Below are 24,485 nucleotides of genomic sequence, written 5' to 3' on the forward strand. Positions count from 1 at the left end.
GGCTATGGCTAGGGCAAGGGTTAAGGTTAGGGTTAGGTATAGGGTGAGGGCTAGGGTTAGGGTGAGGGTTCTGGTTAGTGTTAGGGCTAGGGTAAGCATTAGGGTTAGGGCTACGGTTATGGTTAGGGTTGGTATTAGGGTTAGTGGTAGGCTTTGGGTTAGGGTAAGGTCTAGGGTTAGGGCTAGGGCTAGGGTAAGGGTTAGGGCTAGGTTTAGAACTAGAGCTAGGGCTAGGGTTAGGGTTAGGGTTCAGTTTCAGTTTAGGGTTACAGTTTGGTTTAGGGGTAGGCATAGGGGTAGGGTTAGGTCTAGGCCTAGGGTTAGGGTTAAGGCTATAGTTAGGTTTAGGGTTAGGGTTAGGGTTAGCGCTAGGGTTAGGCTTAGGGTTAGGGTTAGGGCTAGGGTTAGGTTTAGGGCTCGGGTTAGGTTTTGGGTTACGGTTCTGGTTCTGGTTAGGGTTTGGGTTAGCGTTACGGTTAGTGGTAGGTGTTGGGTTAGGGTTAGGGCTAGGGATAGAGTTTAGGCTATGATTAGGGTTAGGTTACAGTTAGTGAGAGGGTTAGGGCTAAGGCTAGTGTTAGGGTTAGGCTTAGGTTTAGGGATATGGTTTGGGTTAGGCTTAGGGTTAGGGCTAGGGTTAGGGTTAGGGTTAGGGTTAGGGTTAGGTCTAGGGTTAGGGTTAGTGTTATGGTTAGGGTTAGGGTTAGGGTTAGGGTTCGGGATAGGGCTAGGGTTAGGGCTAGGGCTATGGTTACGACTAGGGTTAGGGCTAGGGTTAGGGCTACGGCAAGGGTTACGGCAAGGGCTATGGTTAGGGTTATGGTTAGGGTTAGGGTTAGGGTCAGGGTTAGGGTGAGGGCTAGGGTTAGGGTGAGGGTTAGGGTTAGTGTTAGGGCTAGGGTTAGCATTAGGGTTAGGGCTACGGTTAGGGTCACGGTTAGGGCTATGGTTATGGTTAGGGTTTGGGTTAGGGTTTGTGGTAGGCTTTGGGTTAGGGTTAGGTCTAGGGTTAGGGTTTGGGCTAAGGTTAGGGTTAGGGTTATGGCTAGGGTTAGGGTTTGGGTTAGGTTTAGGATTTGGGTTAGAGTTAGGGTTAGGGCTAGGGTTAGGTTTAGGGTTAGGGTTAGGGTTAGGGCTGGGGTTGGGGTTGAGGTTAGGGTGAGGGTTACGGTTGGGGTTGTGGTTGGTGTCGTGTTGTGGTTGGGGTTGGGGTTAGGGTTTGAGTTTGGGTTCGGGTTCCGGATAGGGTTAGAATTAGTGTTAGGGTTAGGGTTAGGGTTAGGGCTAGGGCTAGGGTTAGGGTTAGGGCTAGGGCTAGGGCTACGGATAGGGCTAGGGTTAGGGCTAGGGTTAGGGCTTAGGTTAGGGTTAGGGTTAGGGTTATGGTTAGGGTTCGGGTTAGGTATAGGTTGAGGGCTAGGGTTAGGGTGAGGGTTCTGGTTAGTGTTAGGGCTAGGGTTAGCATTAGGGTTAGGGCTACGGTTATGGTTAGGGTTTGTGTTAGGGTTAGTGGTAGGCTTTGAGTTAGGGTAAGGTCTAGGGTTAGGGCTAGGGCTAGGGTCAGGGTTAGGGCTAGGTTTAGAACTAGAGCTAGGGCTAGGGTTAGGGTTAGGGTTCAGTTTTAGTTTAGGGTTACAGTTTGGTTTAGGGGTAGGGGTAGGGGTAGGGTTAGGTCTAGGCCTAGGGTTTGGGTTAAGGCTATATTTAGGTTTAGGGTTAGGGTTAGGGTTAGCGCTAGGGTTAGGCTTAGGGTTAGGGTTAGGGCTAGGGTTAGGTTTAGGGCTCGGGTTAGGGTTAGGGTTACGGTTCTGGTTCTGGTTAGGGTTTGGGTTAGCGTTAGGGTTAGGGTTAGTGGTAGGTGTTGGGTTAGGGTTAGTGCTAGGTATAGAGTTTAGGCTAGGATTAGGGTTAGGGTTACAGTTAGTGAGAGGGTTAGGGCTAAGGCTAGTGTTAGGGTGAGATTTAGGTTTAGGGATATGTTTTTTTGTTAGGGTTAGGGTTATGGTTAGCGTTAGGATTAGGGTTAGGGCTAGGGTTAGGTCGAGGGTTAGGGTTAGGGTTAGGGTTAGGGTTAGGGTTAGGGTTAGGGTTAGGGTTAAGGTTAGAGTTAGGGTTAGGGTTAGGGTTTGGGTTAGGGTTAGTGTTCGGGCTAGGGCTAGGGTTACTGCTAGGGCTACAGTTAGGGCTAGGGTTAGGGCTAGGGGTAGGGCTTGGGTTAGGGATAGGGTTAGGGCTAGGGCTAGGGCTAGGGCAAGGGTTAGGGCAAGGGCTATGGTTAGGGTTAGGGTTAGGGTTAGGGTGAGGGTGAGGGTGAGGGTGAGGGCTAGGGCTAGGGCTCGGGCTAGGGCTAGGGCAAGGGTTAGGGCAAGGGCTATGGTTAGGGTTAGAGTTCGGACAAGGGTTAGGTCTAAGGCTAGGGCTAGTGTTAGGGTTAGGGCTATGGCTAGGTCTTGGGCTAGGGCAAGGGTTAGGGTTAAGGTTAGGTATAGGGTGAGGGCTAGGGTTAGGGTGAGGGTTCTGGTTAGTGTTAGGGCTAGGGTAAGCATTAGGGTTAGGGCAACGGTTATGGTTAGGGTTTGTATTAGTGTTAGTGGTAGGCTTTGGGTTAGGGTAAGGTCTAGGGTTAGGGCTAGGGTTAGGGTTAATGTTAGGGCTAGGGCTAGCGTTAGGTTTGGGGTTACGGTTAGGGTTACGGTTAGGGTTAGGGTTAGGGTTAGAGTTAGGGCTAGGGTTGGGGTAGAGGTTAGGGTTAGGGTTAGGGTTAGGATTAGGTTTACGGTTGTGGTTGCGGTTGGTGTTGTGTTGTGGTTGGGGTTGGGGTTAGGGTTTGAGTTCGGGTTCGGTTTGGGTTAGGGTTAGGGTTAGGGTTTGGGGTAGGTTTATGGTTTGGGTTAGGGTTAGGGTTGGGGTTGGGGTTAGGTTTAGGGCTAGGGCTAGGGTTAAAGCTAGGGCTAGGGCTAGGGTTAGGGTTAGCGTTAGGGTTAGCGCTAGGACTAGGGTTAGGGTTAGGGTTAGGGCTAGGGCTAGGGTTAGGTTTAGGGGTAGGGATAGGTTTAGGGATAGGGTCTGGGCTAGGGTTAGGTTTAGGGTTAAGGCACGGGCTAGGGATAGGGATAGGGATAGGGATAGGGATAGGGCTAGGGCTAGGGCTAGGGCTAGGGTTAGTGTTAGGGTTAGGGCTAGGGTTCGGGTTAGGGCTAGAGTTCGGGTTAGGGTTAGGGTGGGGTTAGGGCTACGGCTAGGGTTTGGGCTTGGGTTAGGGTTAGGGCTAGGGATAGGACTAGGGATAGGGATAGGGATAGGGATAGGGATAGGGATAGGACTAGGGCTAGGGATAGGGCTAGGGCTAGGGCAAGGGTTAGGTCAAGGGCTATTGTTACGGTTAAGTTTAGGGTCAGTGTGAGGGCTATGGTTAGGGTGAGGGTGAGGGTTACGGCTAGGGTTAGCATTAGGGTTAGGGCTGGCGTTAGCGTTAGCATTAGAGTTGGGTTTAGGTTTAGGGTTAGGGTTAGGGTTAGGGTTAGGGCTAGGGCTAGGCCTACGGTTAGGGCTTGCGTTATGGCTAGGGTTAGGGTTTGGTGAGGTTTAGGGTTAGGAGTAGAGTTAGGGTTAGGGTGAGGGCTAGGTTTAGGGTGAGGGTTAGTTTTAGGGTTAGGGTTAGGGCTAGGGTTATCATTAGGGTTAGGGCTAGGGTTAGGGTTAGGTTTATGATTATGGTTAGGGTTTTGGTTAGGTTTAGTGGTAGGCTTTGGGTTAGGGTTAGGGCTAGGGTTTGGGTTAGGGTTTGGGTTAGGGTTAGGGTTAGGATTAGGGCTAGGGCTAGTGTTAGGACTAGGGCTAGGGTAACGGTTAGGACATGCGTTAGAGCTAGAGTTAGGGCTAGCGTTAGGGTTCAGGTTCAGTTTAGGGTTACAGTTTGAGGTAGGGGTAGGGGTAGGGTAGGGCTAGGGCTAGGGTTAGGGCTAGGCCTAGGGTTACAATTAGGGCTAAGGTTAGGTTTAGGGTTAGGGTTAGAGCTAGGGTTAGCGCTAGGGTTACGTTTAGGGTTAGGGATAGGGTTAGGTGTAGGGGTAGGGATAGGTTTAGGGATAGGGTCTGGGCTAGGGTTAGGTTTAGGGTTAAGGCTCAGGCTAGGGCTAGGTATAGGGCTAGGGCTAGGGCTAGGGCTAGGGCTAGGGTTAGGGTTAGGGTTAGGGCTATGGTTCGGGTTAGGGCTAGAGTTCGGGTTAGGGTTAGGGTGGGGTTAGGGCTACGGCTAGGGTTAGGGCTTGGGTTATGTTTAGGGTTAGGGTTAGGGTTAGGGTTAGGGCTAGGGCTAGTGTTAGGGCTAGGGCTAGGGCTAGGGTAACGGTTAGGACATGCGTTAGAGCTAGAGTTAGGGCTAGCGTTAGGGTTCAGGTTCAGTTTAGGGTTACAGTTTGAGTTAGGGGTAGGGCTAGGGTAGGGCTAGGGCTAGGGTTAGGGCTAGGCCTAGGGTTAGAATTAGGGCTAAGGTTAGGTTTAGGGTTAGGGTTAGCGTTAGGGTTAGCGCTAGGGTTACGTTTAGGGTTAGGGATAGGGTTAGGTTTAGGGCTCGGGTTATGGTTAGGGTTACGGTTAGGGTTAGGGTTTGGGTTAGGGTTAGGGTTAGTGGTAGGGGTTGGGTTAGGGTTAGGGCTAGGGTCAGGGTTGGGGCTAGGGTTAGGGTTAGGGTTATTGTAAGTGAGAGGGTTAGGGCTAAGCCTAGGGTTATGCTTAGGGTTAGGGATACTGTTTGGGTTAGGGTTAGGGTTAGGGTAAGGGTTAGGGTTAGGGTTAGGGCTAGGGTGATGTTTAGGGTTAGGGTTAGGGTTAGGGTTAGCTCTAGGGTTAGGGTTATCGTTAGGGTGACGCTTTGGGCTAGGGTTAGGGTTAGGGTTAGGCTTAGGCTTAGGCTTAGGGTTCGGGCTAGGGCTAGGGTTAGGGCTAGGGCTAGGGCTAGGGTGAGGGTTCTGGTTAGTGTTAGGGCTAGGGTTAGCATTAAGGTTAGGGCTACGGTTATGGTTAGGATTTGTGTTAGGGTTAGTGGTAGGCTTTGAGTTAGGGTAAGGTCTAGGGTTAGGGCTAGGGCTAGGGTAAGGGTTAGGGATAGGGGTAGAACTAGAGCTAGGGGTAAGGTTAGGGTTAGGGTTCAGTTTTAGTTTAGGGTTACAGTTTGGTTTATGGGTAGGGGTAGGGGTAGGGTTAGGTGTAGGCCTAGGGTTAGGGTTAAGGCTAAAGTTAGGTTTAGGGTTAGGGTTAGGGTTAGCGCTAGGGTTAGGCTTAGGGTTAGGGCTAGGGTTAGGTTTAGGGCTCGGGTTAGGGTTAGGGTTACGGTTCTGGTTAGGGTTTGGGTTAGCGTTAGGGTTAGTGGTAGGTGTTGGGTTAGGGTTAGGGCTAGGGATAGAGTTTAGGCTAGGATTAGGGTTAGGGTTACAGTTAGTGAGAGGGTTAGGGCTAAGGCTAGTGTTAGGGTGAGATTTAGGTTTAGGGATATGGTTTTTTGTTAGGGTTAGGGTTATGGTTAGCGTTAGGATTAGGGTTAGGGCTAGGGTTAGGTCGAGGGTTAGGGTTAGGGTTAGGGTTAGGGTTAGGGTTAGGGTTAAGGTTAGAGTTAGGGTTAGCGTTAGGGTTTGGGTTAGGGTTAGGGTTAGTGTTCGGGCTAGGGCTAGGGTTACTGCTAGGGCTACGGTTAGAGCTAGGGTTAGGGCTAGGGTTAGGGCTTGGGTTAGGGTTAGTTTTAGGGCTAGGGCTAGGGCTAGGGCAAGGGTTAGGGCAAGGGCTATGGTTAGGGTTAGGGTTAGGGTTAGGGTTAGGGTTAGGGTGAGGGTTAGGGCTAGGGCTAGGGCTAGGGCTAGGGCAAGGGTTAGGGCAAGGGTTAGGGCAAGGGCTATGATTAGGGTTAGAGATCGGGTTAGGGTTACGGTTGGGGTTAGGGTGAGGGTCAGGACTAGGGTTAGGGTGAGGGTTAGGGTTAGTGTTAGGGCCAGGGTTAGCATTAGGGTCAGGGCTACGGTTAGGTTTATGGGAAGGGGTCGGGGTAGGATTAGGGTAGGGTTAGGGTTATGGCTATGGTTAGGGTTAGGGCTCGGATAAGGGTTAGGGTTAAGGCTAGGGCTAGTGTTAGTGTTAGGGCTATGGCTAGGGCTTGGGCTAGGGCAAGGGTTAGGTTTAGGGTTAGGGTTAGGTATAGGGTGAGGGCTAGGGTTAGGGTGAGGGTTCTGGTTAGTGTTAGGGCTAGGGTTAGCATTAGGGTTAGGTCTACGGTTATCGTTAGGGTTTGTGTTAGGGTTAGTGGTAGGCTTTGAGTTAGGGTAAGGTCTAGGGTTAGGGCTAGGGCTAGGGTCAGGGTTAGGGCTAGGTTTAGAACTAGAGCTAGGGCTAGGGTTAGGGTTAGGGTTCAGTTTTAGTTTAGGGTTACAGTTTGGTTTAGGGGTAGGGGTAGGGGTAGGGTTAGGTCTAGGCCTAGGGTTTGGGTTAAGGCTATAGTTAGGTTTAGGGTTAGGGTTAGGGTTAGCGCTAGGGTTAGGCTTAGGGTTAGGGTTAGGGCTAGGGTTAGGTTTAGGGCTCGGGTTAGGGTTAGGGTTACGGTTCTGGTTCTGGTTAGGGTTTGGGTTAGCGTTAGGGTTAGTGGTAGGTGTTGGGTTAGGGTTAGGGCTAGGGATAGAGTTTAGGCTAGGATTAGGGTTAGGGTTACAGTTAGTGAGAGGGTTAGGGCTAAGGCTAGTGTTAGGGTGAGAGTTAGGTTTAGGGATATGGTTTTTTGTTAGGGTTAGGGTTATGGTTAGCGTTAGGATTAGGGTTAGGGCTAGGGTTAGGTCGAGGGTTAGGGTTAGGGTTAGGGTTAGGGTTAGGGTTAGGGTTAGGGTTAGGGTTAAGGTTAGAGTTAGGGTTAGGGTTAGGGTTAGGGTTTGGGTTAGGGTTAGTGTTCAGGCTAGGGCTAGGGTTACTGCTAGGGCTACGGTAAGGGCTAGGGGTAGGGCTAGGGGTAGGGCTTGGGTTAGGGTTAGGGTTAGGGCTAGGGCTAGGGCTAGGGCAAGGGTTAGGGAAGGGCTATGGTTAGGGTTAGGGTTAGGGTTAGGGTGAGGGTGAGGGTGAGGGTGAGGGTTAGGGCTCGGGCTAGGGCTAGGGCTAGGGCAAGGGTTAGGGCAAGGGCTATGGTTAGGGTTAGAGATCGGGTTAGGGTTACGGTTTGGGTTAGGGTGAGGGTCAGGACTAGGGTTAGGGTGAGGGTTAGGGTTAGTGTTAGGGCCAGGGTTAGCATTAGGGTCAGGGCTACGGTTAGGGTTATGGGAAGGGGTAGGGGTAGGATTAGGGTAGGGTTAGGGTTACGGCTATGGTTAGGGTTAGGGCTCGGACAAGGGTTAGGGCTAAGGCTAGGGCTAGTGTTAGGGTTAGGGCTATGGCTAGGGCTTGGGCTAGGGCAAGGGTTAGGGTTAGGGTTAGGGTTAGGTATAGGGTGAGGGCTAGGGTTAGGGTGAGGGTTTGTATTAGGGTTAGTGGTAGGCTTTGGGTTAGGGTAAGGTCTAGGGTTAGGGCTAGGGCTAGGGTAAGGTTTAGGGCTAGGTTTAGAACTAGAGCTAGGGCTAGGGTTAGGGTTAGGGTTCAGTTTCAGTTTAGGGTTACAGTTTGGTTTAGGGGTAGGGGTAGGGGTAGGGTTAGGTCTAGGCCTAGGGTTAGGGTTAAGGCTATAGTTAGGTTTAGGGTTAGGGTTAGGGTTAGAGCTAGGGTTAGGCTTAGGGTTAGGGTTAGGGCTAGGGTTAGGGCTAGGGTTAGGTTTAGGGCTCGGGTTAGGTTTAGGGTTACGGTTCTGGTTCTGGTTAGGGTTTGGGTTAGCGTTACGGTTAGTGGTAGGTGTTGGGTTAGGGTTAGGGCTAGGGATAGAGTTTAGGCTAGGATTAGGGTTAGGTTACAGTTAGTGAGAGGGTTAGGGCTAAGGCTAGTGTGAGGGTGAGATTTAGGTTTAGGGATACGGTTTTTTGTTAGGGTTAGGGTTATGGTTAGCGTTAGGATTAGGGTTAGGGCTAGGGTTAGGTCGAGGGTTAGGGTTAGGGTTAAGGTTAGGGTTAGGGTTAAGGTTAGAGTTAGGGTTAGGGTTAGGGTTTGTGTTAGGGTTAGGGTTAGTGTTCGGGCTAGGGCTAGGGTTACTGCTAGGGCTACAGTTAGGGCTAAGGTTAGGGCTAGGGTTAGGGCTAGGGTTAGGGCTTGGGTTAGGGTTAGGGCTAGGGCTAGGGCTAGGGCAAGGGTTAGGCAAGGGCTATGGTTAGGTTTAGGGTTAGGGTTAGGGTTAGGGTTAGGGTTAGGGTTAGGGTTAGGGTGAGGGTTAGGGCTAGGGCTAGGGCAAGGGTTAGGGCAAGGGCTATGCTTAGGGTTAGAGTTAGGGTTAGGGTTAGGGTTAGGGTTGGGGTTAGGGTGAGGGTCAGGGCTAGGGTTAGGGTGAGGGTTAGGGTTAGTGTTAGGGCCAGGGTTAGCATTAGGGTCAGGGCTACGGTTAGGGTTAGGGGTAGGGGTAGGGGTAGGGGTAGGATTAGGGTAGGGTTAGGGTTACGGCTATGGTTAGGGTTAGGGTTAGGGTTAGGGTTAGAGTTAGGGCAAGGGTTAGGGCTAGACTTCAGGTTAGGTTTAGGGTAGGGTTAGGGCTAGGGCTAGGGTTAGGGTTAGGGTTAGGGTTAGGTTTAGGGCGAGGGCTAGGGCTAGGGTTTGTGTTAGGGTTAGGGCTAGGGCTAGGGCTAGGGCTAGGGTTAGTGTTAGGGTTAGTGTTAGGGTTAGGTTTAGGTGTAGGGTTAGGGTTAGACTTAGGGGCAGGTTTAGGGGTAGGGCTAGGGTTAGTTGTAGTGTTAGAGCTAGGGCTAGGGCTTGGGATAGGGATAGGGATAGGGATAGGGATAGGGATAGGGATAGGGATAGGGATAGGGTTAGTTTTAGTGTTAGTGTTAGTGTTAGGGCTAGGGCTAGGGTTAGGGTTAGGGTTAGGGTTAGGGTTAGGGTTAGGGCTAGGGTTAGGTTTAGGGCTAGGGCTAGGGTTAGGGTTAGGGTTTGGGCTAGGATTAGGGCTAGGGTTAGGGCTAGGGCTAGGGCTAGGTAATGGTTAGGGCTAGGGTTAGAGCTAGAGCTAGGACTAGGGTTAGGGTTCAGGTTCAGGTTCAGTTTAGGGTTACAGTTTGGGTTAGGGGCAGGGGTAGGGGTAGGGGTATGGTTACGGCTAGGCCTAGGGTTAGGGTTAGGGCTAGGGTTAGGTTTAGGGTTAGCGTTAGAGTTAGGATTAGCGCTAGGGTTAGGGTTATGGTTAGGGTTAGGGCTAGGTTCAGGTTTAGGGCTCGGGTCAGTGTTATGTTTAGGGTTACGGTTCTGGTTAGGGTTTGGGTTAGGGTTAGGGTTAGTGGTAGGGGTTGGGTTAGGGCTAGGGTTAGGGTTTGGGCTAGGATTAGGGTTAGGGTTACAGTTAGTGAGAGGGTTAGGGCTAAGACGAGGGTTAGGGTGAGATTTAGGTTTAGGGATATGTTTTTTTGTTAGGGTTAGGGTTATGGTTAGCGTTAGGATTAGGGTTAGGGCTAGGGTTAGGTCGAGGGTTAGGGTTAGGGGTAGGGTTAGGGTTATGGTTAGGTTTAGGGTTAAGGTTAGAGTTAGGGTTAGGGTTAGGGTTTGGGTTAGGGTTAGGGTTAGTGTTCGGGCTAGGGCTAGGGCTAGGGTTACTGCTAGGGCTACGGTTAGGCCTAGGGTTAGGGCTAGGGTTAGGGCTTGGGTTAGGTTTAGGGTTAGGGCTAGGGCTAGGGCTAGGGCAAGGGTTAGGGCAAGGGCTATGGTTAGGGTTAGGGTTAGGGTTAGGGTTAGGGTTAGGGTGAGGGCTAGGGCTAGGGCTAGGGCTAGGGCTAGGGCAAGGGTTAGGGCAAGGGCTATGGTTAGGGTTAGAGTTCGGGTTAGGGTTACGGTTGGGGTTAGGGTGAGGGTCAGGACTAGGGTTAGGGTGAGGGTTAGTGTTAGTGTTAGGGCCAGGGTTAGCATTAGGGTCAGGGCTACTGTTAGGGTTACGGGTAGGGGTAGGGGTAGGATTAGGGTAGGGTTAGGGCTAAGGCTAGGGCTAGTGTTAGGGTTAGAGGTATGGCTAGGGCTTCGGCTAGGGCAAGGGTTAGGGTTAGGGTTAGGGTTAGGGTTAGGTATAGGGTGAGGGCTAGGGTTAGGGTGAGGGTTCTGGTTAGTGTTAGGGCTAGGGTAAGCATTAGGGTTAGGGCTACGGTTATGGTTAGGGTTTGTATTAGGGTTAGTGGTAGGCTTTGGGTTAGGGTAAGGTCTAGGGTTAGGGCTAGGGTTAGGGTTAATGTTAGGGCTAGGGCTAGGGTTAGGTTTGGGGTTACGGTTAGGGTTACGGCTAGGGTTAGGGTTAGGGTTAGGGTTAGAGTTAGGGCTAGGGTTGGGGTTGGGGTTAGGGTTTGAGTTCGGGTTCGGTTCGGGTTAGGGTTAGGGTTTGGGGTAGATTTATGGTTTGGGTTAGGGTTAGGGTTGCGGTTGGGGTTAGGTTTAGGGCTAGGGCTAGGGCTCGGGCTAAGGTTAAAGCTAGGGCTAGGGCTAGGGTTAGGGTTAGGGTTAGCGTTAGGGTTAGCACTAGGGCTAGGGTTAGGGGTAGGGGTAGGGTTAGGATTAGGGTTAGCGCGAGGGCTGGGGTTAGGGTTAGGGTTAGGGGTAGGGTTAGGGTTAGGGTTAGGGTTAGGGCTAGGGTTAGGTTTAGGGCTAGCGATAGGTTTAGGGATAGGGTCTGGGCTAGGGTTAGATTTAGGGTTAAGGCTCGGGATAGGGCTAGGGATAGGGCTAGGGCTAGGTCTAAGGCTAGGGTTAGGGTTAGGGCTAGGGTTCGGGTTAGGGCTAGAGTTCGGGTTAGGGTTAGGGTGGGGTTAGGGCTACGGCTAGGGTTAGGGCTTGGGTTTGGGTTAGGGTTAGGGTTAGGGTTAGGGTTAGGGCTAGGGCTAGGGCTAGGACTAGGGATAGGGATAGGGATAGGGATAGGGATAGGGATAGGGATAGGACTAGGGATAGGGATAGGGCTAGGGCTAGGGCAAGGGTTAGGTCAAGGGCTATTGTTACGGTTAGGGTTAGGGTCAGTGTGAGGGCTATGGTTAGGGTGAGGGTGACGGTGAGGGTTACGGCTAGGGTTAGCATTAGGGTTAGGGCTGGCGTTAGCGTTAGAGTTAGGTTTAGGTTAAGGGTTAGGGTTAGGGTTAGGGTTAGGGTTAGGGCTAGGGCTAGGGCTACGGTTAGGGCTAGCGTTATGGCTAGGTTTAGGGTTCGGTGAGGTTTAGGGTTAGGAGTAGAGTTAGGGTTAGGGTGAGGGCTAGGTTTAGGGTGAGGGTTAGTTTTAGGGTTTGGGTTAGGGCTAGGGTTAGGGTTAGGTTTATGATTATGGTTAGGGTTTTGGTTAGGTTTAGTGGTAGGCTTTGGGTTAGGGTTAGGACTAGGGTTTGGGTTAGGGTTTGGGTTAGGGTTAGGGTTAGGATTAGGGCTAGGGCTAGTCTTAGGGCTAGGGCTAGGGCTAGGGTAACGGTTAGGACATGCGTTAGAGCTAGAGTTAGGGCTAGCGTTAGGGTTCAGGTTCAGTTTAGGGTTACAGTTTGAGTTAGGGGTAGGGGTAGGGTAGGGCTAGGGCTAGGGTTAGGGCTAGGCCTAGGGTTAGAATTAGGGCTAAGGTTAGGTTTAGGGTTAGGGTTAGCGTTAGGGTTAGCGCTAGGGTTACGTTTAGGGTTAGGGATAGGGTTAGGTTTAGGGCTCGGGTTATGGTTAGGGTTACGGTTATGGTTAGGGTTAGGGTTAGGGTTAGGGTTAGTGGTAGGGGTTGGGTTAGGGTTAGGGCTAGGGTCAGGGTTGGGGCTAGGGTTAGGGTTAGGGTTATTGTAAGTGAGAGGGTTAGGGCTAAGCCTAGGGTTATGCTTAGGGTTAGGGATACTGTTTGGGTTAGGGTTAGGGTTAGGGTAAGGGTTTGGGTTAGGGTTAGGGCTAGGGTGAGGTTTAGGGTTAGGGTTAGGGTTAGGGTTAGTTCTAGGGTTAGGGTTATCGTTAGGGTGACGCTTTGGTCTAGGGTTAGGGTTAAGGTTAGGGTTAGGGTTCGGGCTAGGGCTAGGGTTAGGGCTAGGGCTAGGGCTACGGATAGGGCTAGGATAAGGTCTAGGGTTAGGGCTAGGGCTAGGGTAAGGGTTAGGGCTAGGGTTAGGTCGAGGGTTAGGGTTAGGGTTAGGGCTAGGGTTAGGGTTAGGGTTAAGGTTAGAGTTAGGGTTAGGGTTAGGGTTAGGGTTTGGGTTAGGGTTAGTGTTCAGGCTAGGGCTAGGGTTACTGCTAGGGCTACGGTAAGGGCTAGGGTTAGGGCTAGGGGTAGGGCTTGGGTTAGGGTTAGGGTTAGGGCTAGGGCTAGGGCTAGGGCAAGGGTTAGGGAAGGGCTATGGTTAGGGTTAGGGTTAGGGTTAGGGTTAGGGTTAGGGTGAGGGTGAGGGTTAGGGCTCGGGCTAGGGCTAGGGCTAGGGCAAGGGTTAGGGCAAGGGCTATGGTTAGGGTTAGAGATCGGGTTAGGGTTACGGTTGGGGTTAGGGTGAGGGTCAGGACTAGGGTTAGGATGAGGGTTAGGGTTAGTGTTAGGGCCAGGGTTAGCATTAGGGTCAGGGCTACGGTTAGGGTTATGGGAAGGGGTAGGGGTAGGATTAGGGTAGGGTTAGGGTTACGGCTATGGTTAGGGTTAGGGCTCGGACAAGGGTTAGGGCTAAGGCTAGGGCTAGTGTTAGGGTTAGGGCTATGGCTAGGGCTTGGGCTAGGGCAAGGGTTAGGGTTAGGGTTAGGGTTAGGTATAGGGTGAGGGCTAGGGTTAGGGTGAGGGTTTGTATTAGGGTTAGTGGTAGGCTTTGGGTTAGGGTAAGGTCTAGGGTTAGGGCTAGGGCTAGGGTAAGGTTTAGGGCTAGGTTTAGAACTAGAGCTAGGGCTAGGGTTAGGGTTAGGGTTCAGTTTCAGTTTAGGGTTACAGTTTGGTTTAGGGGTAGGGGTAGGGGTAGGGGTAGGTCTAGGCCTAGGGTTAGGGTTAAGGCTATAGTTAGGTTTAGGGTTAGGGTTAGGGTTAGCGCTAGGGTTAGGCTTAGGGTTAGGGTTAGGGCTAGGGTTAGGGCTAGGGTTAGGTTTAGGGCTCGGGTTAGGTTTAGGGTTACGGTTCTGGTTCTGGTTAGGGTTTGGGTTAGCGTTACGGTTAGTGGTAGGTGTTGGGTTAGGGTTAGGGCTAGGGATAGAGTTTAGGCTAGGATTAGGGTTAGGTTACAGTTAGTGAGAGGGTTAGGGCTAAGGCTAGTGTGAGGGTGAGATTTAGGTTTAGGGATACGGTTTTTTGTTAGGGTTAGGGTTATGGTTAGCGTTAGGATTAGGGTTAGGGCTAGGGTTAGGTCGAGGTTTAGGGTTAGGGTTAAGGTTAGGGTTAGGGTAAAGGTTAGAGTTAGGGTTAGGGTTAGGGTTTGTGTTAGGGTTAGGGTTAGTGTTCGGGCTAGGGCTAGGGTTACTGCTAGGGCTACAGTTAGGGCTAAGGTTAGGGCTAGGGTTAGGGCTAGGGTTAGGGCTTGGGTTAGGGTTAGGGCTAGGGCTAGGGCAAGGGTTAGGCAAGGGCTATGGTTAGGGTTAGGGTTAGGGTTAGGGTTAGGGTTAGGGTTAGGGTTAGGGTGAGGGTTAGGGCTAGGGCTAGGGCAAGGGTTAGGGCAAGGGCTATGCTTAGGGTTAGAGTTAGGGTTAGGGTTAGGGTTAGGGTTAGGGTTAGGGTTGGGGTTAGGGTGAGGGTCAGGGCTAGGGTTAGGGTGAGGGTTAGGGTTAGTGTTAGGGCCAGGGTTAGCATTAGGGTCAGGGCTACGGTTAGGGTTAGGGGTAGGGGTAGGGGTAGGATTAGGGTAGGGTTAGGGTTACGGCTATGGTTAGGGTTAGGGTTAGGGTTAGGGTTAGGGTTAGAGTTAGGGCAAGGGTTAGGGCTAGACTTCAGGTTAGGTTTAGGGTAGGGTTAGGGCTAGGGCTAGGGCTAGGGTTAGGGTTAGGGTTAGGGTTAGGTTTAGGGCGAGGGCTAGGGCTAGGGTTTGTGTTAGGGTTAGGGCTAGGGCTAGGGCTAGGGCTAGGGTTAGTGTTAGGGTTAGTGTTAGGGTTAGGTTTAGGTGTAGGGTTAGGGTTAGACTTAGGGGCAGGTTTAGGGGTAGGGCTAGGGTTAGTTGTAGTGTTAGAGCTAGGGCTAGGGCTTGGGATAGGGATAGGGATAGGGATAGGGATAGGGATAGGGATAGGGTTAGTGTTAGTGTTAGTGTTAGTGTTAGGGCTAGGGCTAGGGTTAGGGTTAGGGTTAGGGTTAGGGTTAGGGTTAGGGTTAGGGTTAGGGCTAGGGTTAGGTTTAGGGCTAGGGCTAGGGTTAGGGTTAGGGTTTGGGCTAGGATTAGGGCTAGGGTTAGGGCTAGGGCTAGGGCTAGGTAACGGTTAGGGCTAGGGTTAGAGCTAGAGCTAGGACTAGGGTTAGGGTTCAGGTTCAGGTTCAGTTTAGGGTTACAGTTTGGGTTAGGGGCAGGGGTAGGGGTAGGGGTATGGTTACGGCTAGGCCTAGGGTTAGGGTTAGGGCTAGGGTTAGGTTTAGGGTTAGCGTTAGAGTTAGGATTAGCGCTAGGGTTAGGGTTATGGTTAGGGTTAGGGCTAGGTTCAGGTTTAGGGCTCGGGTCAGTGTTATGTTTAGGGTTACGGTTCTGGTTAGGGTTTGGGTTAGGGTTAGGGTTAGTGGTAGGGGTTGGGTTAGGGCTAGGGTTAGGGTTTGGGCTAGGATTAGGGTTAGGGTTACAGTTAGTGAGAGGGTTAGGGCTAAGACGAGGGTTAGGGTGAGATTTAGGTTTAGGGATATGTTTTTTTGTTAGGGTTAGGGTTATGGTTAGCGTTAGGATTAGGGTTAGGGCTAGGGTTAGGTCGAGGGTTAGGGTTAGGGTTAGGGTTAGGGTTATGGTTAGGTTTAGGGTTAAGGTTAGAGTTAGGGTTAGGGTTAGGGTTTGGGTTAGGGTTAGGGTTAGTGTTCGGGCTAGGGCTAGGGCTAGGGTTACTGCCAGGGCTACGGTTAGGCCTAGGGTTAGGGCTAGGGTTAGGGCTTGGGTTAGGTTTAGGGTTAGGGCTAGGGCTAGGGCTAGGGCAAGGGTTAGGGCAAGGGCTATGGTTAGGGTTAGGGTTAGGGTTAGGGTTAGGGTGAGGGCTAGGGCTAGGGCTAGGGCTAGGGCTAGGGCTAGGGGAAGGGTTAGGGCAAGGGCTATGGTTAGGGTTAGAGTTCGGGTTAGGGTTACGGTTGGGGTTAGGGTGAGGGTCAGGACTAGGGTTAGGGTGAGGGTTAGTGTTAGTGTTAGGGCCAGGGTTAGCATTAGGGTCAGGGCTACTGTTAGGGTTACGGGTAGGGGTAGGGGTAGGATTAGGGTAGGGTTAGGGCTAAGGCAAGGGCTAGTGTTAGGGTTAGAGGTATGGCTAGGGCTTCGGCTAGGGCAAGGGTTAGGGTTAGGGTTAGGGTTAGGGTTAGGTATAGGGTGAGGGCTAGGGTTAGGGTGAGGGTTCTGGTTAGTGTTAGGGCTAGGGTAAGCATTAGGGTTAGGGCTACGGTTATGGTTAGGGTTTGTATTAGGGTTAGTGGTAGGCTTTGGGTTAGGGTAAGGTCTAGGGTTAGGGCTAGGGTTAGGGTTAATGTTAGGGCTAGGGCTAGGGTTAGGTTTGGGGTTACGGTTAGGGTTACGGTTAGGGTTAGGGTTAGGGTTAGGGTTAGGGTTAGGGTTAGGGTTAGGGTTAGGGTTAGGGTTAGGGTTAGAGTTAGGGCTAGGGTTGGGGTTGGGGTTAGGGTTTGAGTTCGGGTTCGGTTCGGGTTAGGGTTAGGGTTAGGGTTTGGGGTAGATTTATGGTTTGGGTTAGGGTTAGGGTTGCGGTTGGGGTTAGGTTTAGGGCTAGGGCTAGGGCTCGGGCTAAGGTTAAAGCTAGGGCTAGGGCTAGGGTTAGCGTTAGGGTTAGCACTAGGGCTAGGGTTAGGGGTAGGGGTAGGGTTAGGATTAGGGTTAGCGCGAGGGCTGGGGTTAGGGTTAGGGTTAGGGGTAGGGTTAGGGTTAGGGTTAGGGTTAGGGCTAGGGTTAGGTTTAGGGCTAGCGATAGGTTTAGGGATAGGGTCTGGGCTAGGGTTAGATTTAGGGTTAAGGCTCGGGATAGGGCTAGGGATAGGGCTAGGGCTAGGTCTAAGGCTAGGGTTAGGCTTAGGGCTAGGGTTCGGGTTAGGGCTAGAGTTCGGGTTAGGGTTAGGGTGGGGTTAGGGCTACGGCTAGGGTTAGGGCTTGGGTTTGGGTTAGGGTTAGGGTTAGGGTTAGGGTTAGGGCTAGGGCTAGGGCTAGGGCTAGGACTAGGGATAGGGATAGGGATAGGGATAGGGATAGGGATAGGGATAGGGATAGGACTAGGGATAGGGATAGGGCTAGGGCTAGGGCAAGGGTTAGGTCAAGGGCTATTGTTACGGTTAGGGTTAGGGTCAGTGTGAGGGCTATGGTTAGGGTGAGGGTGACGGTGAGGGTTACGGCTAGGGATAGCATTAGGGTTAGGGCTGGCGTTAGCGTTAGAGTTAGGTTTAGGTTAAGGGTTAGGGTTAGGGTTAGGGTTAGGGTTAGGGTTAGGGCTAGGGCTAGGGCTACGGTTAGTGCTAGCGTTATGGCTAGGTTTAGGGTTCGGTGAGGTTTACGGTTAGGAGTAGAGTTAGGGTTAGGGTGAGGGCTAGGTTTAGGGTAGGGTTAGTTTTAGGGTTTGGGTTAGGGCTAGGGTTATCATTAGGGTTAGGGCTAGGGTTAGGGTTAGGTTTATGATTATGGTTAGGGTTTTGGTTAGGTTTAGTGGTAGGCTTTGGGTTAGGGTTAGGACTAGGGTTTGGGTTAGGGTTTGGGTTAGGGTTAGGGTTAGGATTAGGGCTAGGGCTAGTCTTAGGGCTAGGGCTAGGGCTAGGGTAACGGTTAGGACATGCGTTAGAGCTAGAGTTAGGGCTAGCGTAAGGGTTCAGGTTCAGTTTAGGGTTACAGTTTGAGTTAGGGGTAGGGGTAGGGTAGGGCTAGGGCTAGGGTTAGGGCTAGGCCTAGGGTTAGAATTAGGGCTAAGGTTAGGTTTAGGGTTAGGGTTAGCGTTAGGGTTAGCGCTAGGGTTACGTTTAGGGTTAGGGATAGGGTTAGGTTTAGGGCTCGGGTTAGGGTTAGGGTTACGGTTATGGTTAGGGTTAGGGTTAGGGTTAGTGGTAGGGGTTGGGTTAGGGTTAGGGCTAGGGTCAGGGTTGGGGCTAGGGTTAGGGTTAGGGTTATTGTAAGTGAGAGGGTTAGGGCTAAGCCTAGGGTTATGCTTAGGGTTAGGGATACTGTTTGGGTTAGGGTTAGGGTTAGGGTTAGGGTAAGGGTTTGGGTTAGGGTTAGGGCTAGGGTGAGGTTTAGGGTTAGGGTTAGGGTTAGGGTTAGTTCTAGGGTTAGGGTTATCGTTAGGGTGACGCTTTGGGCTAGGGTTAGGGTTAAGGTTAGGGTTAGGGTTAGGGTTCGGGCTAGGGCTAGGGTTAGGGCTAGGGCTAGGGCTACGGATAGGGCTAGGATAAGGTCTAGGGTTAGGGCTAGGGCTAGGGTAAGGGTTAGGGCTAGGGTTAGGTCGAGGGTTAGGGTTAGGGTTAGGGTTAGGGTTAGGGTTAAGGTTAGAGTTAGGGTTAGGGTTAGGGTTAGGGTTTGGGTTAGGGTTAGTGTTCAGGCTAGGGCTAGGGTTACTGCTAGGGCTACGGTAAGGGCTAGGGTTAGGGCTAGGGGTAGGGCTTGGGTTAGGGTTAGGGTTAGGGCTAGGGCTAGGGCTAGGGCAAGGGTTAGGGAAGGGCTATGGTTAGGGTTAGGGTTAGGGTTAGGGTTAGGGTTAGGGTTAGGGTGAGGGTGAGGGTTAGGGCTCGGGCTAGGGCTAGGGCTAGGGCAAGGGTTAGGGCAAGGGCTATGGTTAGGGTTAGAGATCGGGTTAGGGTTACGGTTGGGGTTAGGGTGAGGGTCAGGACTAGGGTTAGGGTGAGGGTTAGGGTTAGTGTTAGGGCCAGGGTTAGCATTAGGGTCAGGGCTACGGTTAGGGTTATGGGAAGGGGTAGGGGTAGGATTAGGGTAGGGTTAGGGTTACGGCTATGTTTAGGGTTAGGGCTCGGACAAGGGTTAGGGCTAAGGCTAGGGCTAGTGTTAGGGTTAGGGCTATGGCTAGGGCTTGGGCTAGGGCAAGGGTTAGGGTTAGGGTTAGGATTAGGTTTTGGGTGAGGGCTAGGGTTAGGGTGAGGGTTTGTATTAGGGTTAGTGGTAGGCTTTGGGTTAGGGTAAGGTCTAGGGTTAGGGCTAGGGCTAGGGTAAGGTTTAGGGCTAGGTTTAGAACTAGAGCTAGGGCTAGGGTTAGGGTTAGGGTTCAGTTTCAGTTTAGGGTTACAGTTTGGTTTAGGGGTAGGGGTAGGGGTAGGGGTAGGTCTAGGCCTAGGGTTAGGGTTAAGGCTATAGTTAGGTTTAGGGTTAGGGTTAGGGTTAGCGCTAGGGTTAGGCTTAGGGTTAGGGTTAGGGCTAGGGTTAGGGCTAGGGTTAGGTTTAGGGCTCGGGTTAGGGTTAGGGTTACGGTTCTGGTTCTGGTTAGGGTTTGGGTTAGCGTTACGGTTAGTGGTAGGTGTTGGGTTAGGGTTAGGGCTAGGGATAGAGTTTAGGCTAGGATTAGGGTTAGGTTACAGTTAGTGAGAGGGTTAGGGCTAAGGCTAGTGTTAGGGTGAGATTTAGGTTTAGGGATACGGTTTTTTGTTAGGGTTAGGGTTATGGTTAGCGTTAGGATTAGGGTTAGGGCTAGGGTTAGGTCGAGGTTTAGGGTTAGGGTTAAGGTTAGGGTTAGGGTTAAGGTTAGAGTTAGGGTTAGGGTTAGGGTTTGTGTTAGGGTTAGGGTTAGTGTTCGGGCTAGGGCTAGGGTTACTGCTAGGGCTACAGTTAGGGCTAAGGTTAGGGCTAGGGTTAGGGCTAGGGTTAGGGCTTGGGTTAGGGTTAGGGCTAGGGCTAGGGCTAGGGCTAGTGTTAAAGCTAGGGCTAGGGCTAGGGTTAGGGTTAGGGTTAGCGTTAGGGTTAGCGCTAGGGCTAGGGTTAGGGTTAGGGTTAGGGTTAGGGCTAGGGTTAGGTTTAGGGTTAAGGCTCGGGCTAGGGCTAGGGATAGGGATAGGGCTAGGTCTAGGGCTAGGGCTAGGGTTAGTGTTAGGTTTAGGGCTAGGGTTCGGGTTAGGGCTAGAGTTAGGGTTAGGGTGGGGTTAGGGATACGGCTAGGGTTTGGGCTTGGGTTAGGGTTAGGGTTAGGGTTAGGGCTAGGGATAGGACTAGGGATAGGGATAGGGATAGGGATAGGGATAGGGCAAGGGTTAGGTCAAGGGCTATTGTTACGGTTAGGGTTAGGGTCAGTGTGAGGGCTATGGTTAGGGTGAGGGTGAGGGTGAGGGTTACGGCTAGGGTTAGCATTAGGGTTAGGGCTGGCGTTAGCGTTAGCATTAGAGTTAGGTTTAGGTTTAGGTTTAGGGTTAGGGTTAGGGTTAGGGCTAGGGCTAGGGCTACGGTTAGGGCTTGCGTCATGTCTAGGGTTAGGGTTCGGTGAGGTTTAGGGTTAGGAGTAGAGTTAGGGTTAGGGTGAGGGCTAGGTTTAGGGTGAGGGTTAGTTTTAGGGTTAGGGTTAGGGCTAGGGTTATCATTAGGGTTAGGGCTAGGGTTAGGGTTAGGTTTATGATTATGGTTAGGGTTTTGGTTAGGTTTAGTGGTAGGCTTTGGGTTAGGGTTAGGGCTAGGGTTTGGGTTAGGGTTAGGGTTAAGGTTAGAGTTAGGGTTAGGGTTAGGGTTTGGGTTAGGGTTAGGGTTAAGGTTAGAGTTAGGGTTAGGGTTAGGGTTTGTGTTAGGGTTAGGGTCAGTGTTCGGGCTAGGGCTAGGGTTACTGCTAGGGCTACAGTTAGGGCTAAGGTTAGGGCTAGGGTTAGGGCCAGGGTTAGGGCTTGGGTTAGGGTTAGGGCTAGGGCTAGGGCTAGGGCTAGAGCTAGGGCAAGGGTTAGGCAAGGGCTATGGTTAGGGTTAGGGTTAGGGTTAGGGTTAGGGTGAGGGTTACGGCTAGGGCTAGGGCTAGGGCAAGGGTTAGGGTAAGGGCTATGCTTAGAGTTAGAGTTAGGGTTAGGGTTAGGGTTGGGGTTAGGGTGAGGGTCAGGGCTAGGGTTAGGGTGAGGGTTAGGGTTACGGTTCTGGTTCTGGTTAGGGTTTGGGTTAGCGTTAGGGTAAGTGGTAGGTGTTGGGTTAGGGTTAGGGCTAGGGATAGAGTTTAGGCTAGGATTAGGGTTAGGGTTACAGTTAGTGAGAGGGTTAGGGCTAAGGCTAGTGTTAGGGTGAGAGTTAGGTTTAGGGATATGGTTTTTTGTTAGGGTTAGGGTTATGTTTAGCGTTAGGATTAGGGTTAGGGCTAGGGTTAGGGTTAGGGTTAGGGTTAGGGTTAGGGTTAAGGTTAGAGTTAGGGTTAGGGTTAGGGTTAGGGTTTGGGTTAGGGTTAGTGTTCGGGCTAGGGCTAGGGTTACTGCTAGGGCTACGGTTAGGGCTAGGGTTAGGTCTAGGGGTAGGGCTTGGGTTAGGGTTAGGGTTAGGGCTAGGGCTAGGGCTAGGGCTAGGGCAAGGGTTAGGGCAAGGGCTATGGTTAGGGTTAGGGTTAGGGTTAGTGTGAGGGTGAGGGTTAGGGCTAGGGCTAGGGCTAGGGCTAGGGCAAGGGTTAGGGCAAGGGCTATGGTTAGGGTTAGAGTTCGGGTTAGGGTTACGGTTGGGGTTAGGGTGAGGGTCAGGACTAGGGTTAGGGTGAGGGTTAGGGTTAGTTTTAGGGCCAGGGTTAGCATTAGGGTCAGGGCTACGGTTAGGGTTAGGGGAGGGGTAGGGGTAGGATTAGGGTAGGGTTAGGGTTACGGCTATGGTTAGGGTTAGGGCTCGGACAAGGGTTAGGTCTAAGGCTAGGGCTAGTGTTAGGGTTAGGGCTATGGCTAGGGCTTGGGCTAGGGCAAGGGTTAGGGTTAGGGTTAGGTATAGGGTGAGGGCTAGGGTTAGGGTGAGGGTTCTGGTTAGTGTTAGGGCTAGGGTGAGCATTAGGGCTAGGGCTACGGTTATGGTTAGGGTTTGTATTAGGGTTAGTGGTAGGCTTTGGGTTAGGGTAAGGTCTAGGGTTAGGGCTAGGGTTAGGGTTAATGTTAGGGCTAGGGCTAGGGTTAGGTTTGGGGTTACGGTTAGGGTTACGGTTAGGGTTAGGGTTAGGGTTAGGGTTAGGGTTAGAGTTAGGGCTAGGGTTGGGGTAGAGGTTAGGGTTAGGGTTAGGGTTAGGGTTAGGTTTACGGTTGTGGTTGCGGTTGGTGTTGTGTTGTGGTTGGGGTTGGGGTTAGGGTTTGAGTTCGGGTTCGGTTCGGGTTAGGGTTAGGGTTTGGGGTAGGTTTATGGTTTGGGTTAGGGTTAGGGTTGGGGTTGGGGTTAGGTTTAGGGCTAGGGCTAGGGCTAGGGTTAAAGCTAGGGCTAGGGCTAGGGTTAGGGTTAGCGTTAGGGTTAGCGCTAGGGCTAGGGTTAGGGTTAGGGTTAGTGCTAGGGTTAGGTTTAGGGGTAGGGATAGGTTTAGGGATAGGGTCTGGGCTAGGGTTAGGTTTAGGGTTAAGGCTCGGGCTAGGGCTAGGGCTAGGGCTAGGGCTAGGGCTAGGGTTAGTGTTAGGGTTAGGGCTAGGGTTCGGGTTAGGGCTAGAGTTCGGGTTAGGGTTAGGGTGGGGTTAGGGCTACGGCTAGGGTTTGGGCTTGGGTTAGGGTAAGGGTTAGGGTTAGGGTTAGGGATAGGACTAGGGATAGGGATAGGGATAGGGATAGGGATAGGGATAGGGATAGGACTAGGGATTGGGATAGGGATAGGGCAAGGGTTAGGTCAAGGGCTATTGTTACGGTTAGGGTTAGGGTCAGTGTGAGGGCTATGGTTAGGGTGAGGGTGAGGGTTACGGCTAGGGTTAGCATTAGGGTTAGGGCTGGCGTTAGCGTTAGCATTAGAGTTAGGTTTAGGTTTAGGGGGAGGGTTAGGGTTAGGTTTAGGGCTAGGGCTAGGGCTACGGTTAGGGCTTGCGTCATGGCTAGGGTTAGGGTTCGGTGAGGTTTAGTGTTCGGAGTAGATTTAGGGTTAGGGTGAGGGCTAGGTTTAGGGTGAGGGTTAGTTTTAGGGTTAGGGTTGGGCTAGGGTTATCATTAGGGTTAGGGCTAGGGTTAGGGTTAGGTTTATGATTATGGTTAGGGTTTTGGTTAGGTTTAGTGGTAGGCTTTGGGTTAGGGTTAGGGCTAGGGTTTGGGTTAGGGTTTGGGTTAGGGTTAGGGCTAGGGTGAGGTTTAGGGTTAGGGTTAGGGTTAGGGTTAGGTCTAGGGTTAGGGTTATCGTTAGGGTGACGCTTTGGGCTAGGGTTAGGGTTAGGGTTAGGGTTAGGGTTAGGGTTAGGATTCGGGCTAGGGCTAGGGTTAGGGCTAGGGCTAGGGCTACGGATAGGGCTAGGGTTAGGGCTAGGGTTAGGGCTTAGGTTAGGGTTAGGGTTAGGGTTATGGTTCGGGTTAGGTATAGGGTGAGGGCTAGGGTTAGGGTGAGGGTTCTTGTTAGTGTTAGGTCTAGGGTTAGCATTAGGGTTAGGGCTACGGTTATGGTTAGGGTTTGTGTTAGGGTTAGTGGTAGGCTTTGAGTTAGGGTAAGGTCTAGGGTTAGGGCTAGGGCTAGGGTAAGGGTTAGGGCTAGGGTTAGAACTAGAGCTAGGGCTAGGGTTAGGGTTAGGGTTCAGTTTTAGTTTAGGGTTACAGTTTGGTTTAGGGGTAGGGGTAGGGGTAGGGTTAGGTCTAGGCCTAGGGTTAGGGTTAAGGCTATAGTTAGGTTTAGGGTTAAGGTTAGGGTTAGCGCTAGGGTTAGGCTTAGGGTTAGGGTTAGGGCTAGGGTTAGGTTTAGGGCTCAGGTTAGGGTTAGGGTTACGGTTCTGGTTCTGGTTAGGGTTTGGGTTAGCGTTAGGGTTAGTGGTAGGTGTTGGGTTAGGGTTAGGGATAGGGATAGCGTTTAGGCTAGGATTAGGGTTAGGGTTACAGTTAGTGAGAGGGTTAGGGCTAAGGCTAGTGTTAGGGTGAGATTTAGGTTTAGGGATATGGTTTTTTGTTAGGGTTAGGGTTATGGTTAGCGTTAGGATTAGGGTTAGGGCTAGGGTTAGGTCATGGGTTAGGGTTAGGGTTAGGGTTAGGGTTAGGGTTAGGGTTAAGGTTAGAGTTAGGGTTAGGGTTAGGGTTTGGGTTAGGGTTAGGGTTTGGGTTAGGGTTAGGGTTAAGGTTAGAGTTAGGGTTAGGGTTAGGGTTTGTGTTAGGGTTAGGGTCAGTGTTCGGGCTAGGGCTAGGGTTACTGCTAGGGCTACAGTTAGGGCTAAGGTTAGGGCTAGGGTTAGGGCCAGGGTTAGGGCTTGGGTTAGGGTTAGGGCTAGGGCTAGGGCTAGGGCTAGAGCTAGGGCAAGGGTTAGGCAAGGGCTATGGTTAGGGTTAGGTTTAGGGTTAGGGTTAGGGTGAGGGTTACGGCTAGGGCTAGGGCTAGGGCAAGGGTTAGGGTAAGGGCTATGCTTAGAGTTAGAGTTAGGGTTAGGGTTAGGGTTGGGGTTAGGGTGAGGGTCAGGGCTAGGGTTAGGGTGAGGGTTAGGGTTACGGTTCTGGTTCTGGTTAGGGTTTGGGTTAGCGTTAGGGTAAGTGGTAGGTGTTGGGTTAGGGTTAGGGCTAGGGATAGAGTTTAGGCTAGGATTAGGGTTAGGGTTACAGTTAGTGAGAGGGTTAGGGCTAAGGCTAGTGTTAGGGTGAGAGTTAGGTTTAGGGATATGGTTTTTTGTTAGGGTTAGGGTTATGTTTAGCGTTAGGATTAGGGTTAGGGCTAGGGTTAGGGTTAGGGTTAGGGTTAGGGTTAGGGTTAAGGTTAGAGTTAGGGTTAGGGTTAGGGTTAGGGTTTGGGTTAGGGTTAGTGTTCGGGCTAGGGCTAGGGTTACTGCTAGGGCTACGGTTAGGGCTAGGGTTAGGTCTAGGGGTAGGGCTTGGGTTAGGGTTAGGGTTAGGGCTAAGGCTAGGGCTAGGGCTAGGGCAAGGGTTAGGGCAAGGGCTATGGTTAGGGTTAGGGTTAGGGTTAGGGTGAGGGTGAGGGTTAGGGCTAGGGCTAGGGCTAGGGCTAGGGCTAGGGCTAGGGCTAGGGCAAGGGTTAGGGCAAGGGCTATGGTTAGGGTTAGAGTTCGGGTTAGGGTTACGGTTGGGGTTAGGGTGAGGGTCAGGACTAGGGTTAGGGTGAGGGTTAGGGTTAGTGTTAGGGCCAGGGTTAGCATTAGGGTCAGGGCTACGGTTAGGGTTAGGGGAGGGGTAGGGGTAGGATTAGGGTAGGGTTAGGGTTACGGCTATGGTTAGGGTTAGGGCTCGGACAAGGGT

This window comes from Heloderma suspectum, chromosome W (genome assembly GCF_057233095.1).
Source record: "Heloderma suspectum isolate Gila_16-S chromosome W, 16-S_ref, whole genome shotgun sequence".
Taxonomy (NCBI): Eukaryota; Metazoa; Chordata; class Lepidosauria; order Squamata; family Helodermatidae; genus Heloderma; species Heloderma suspectum.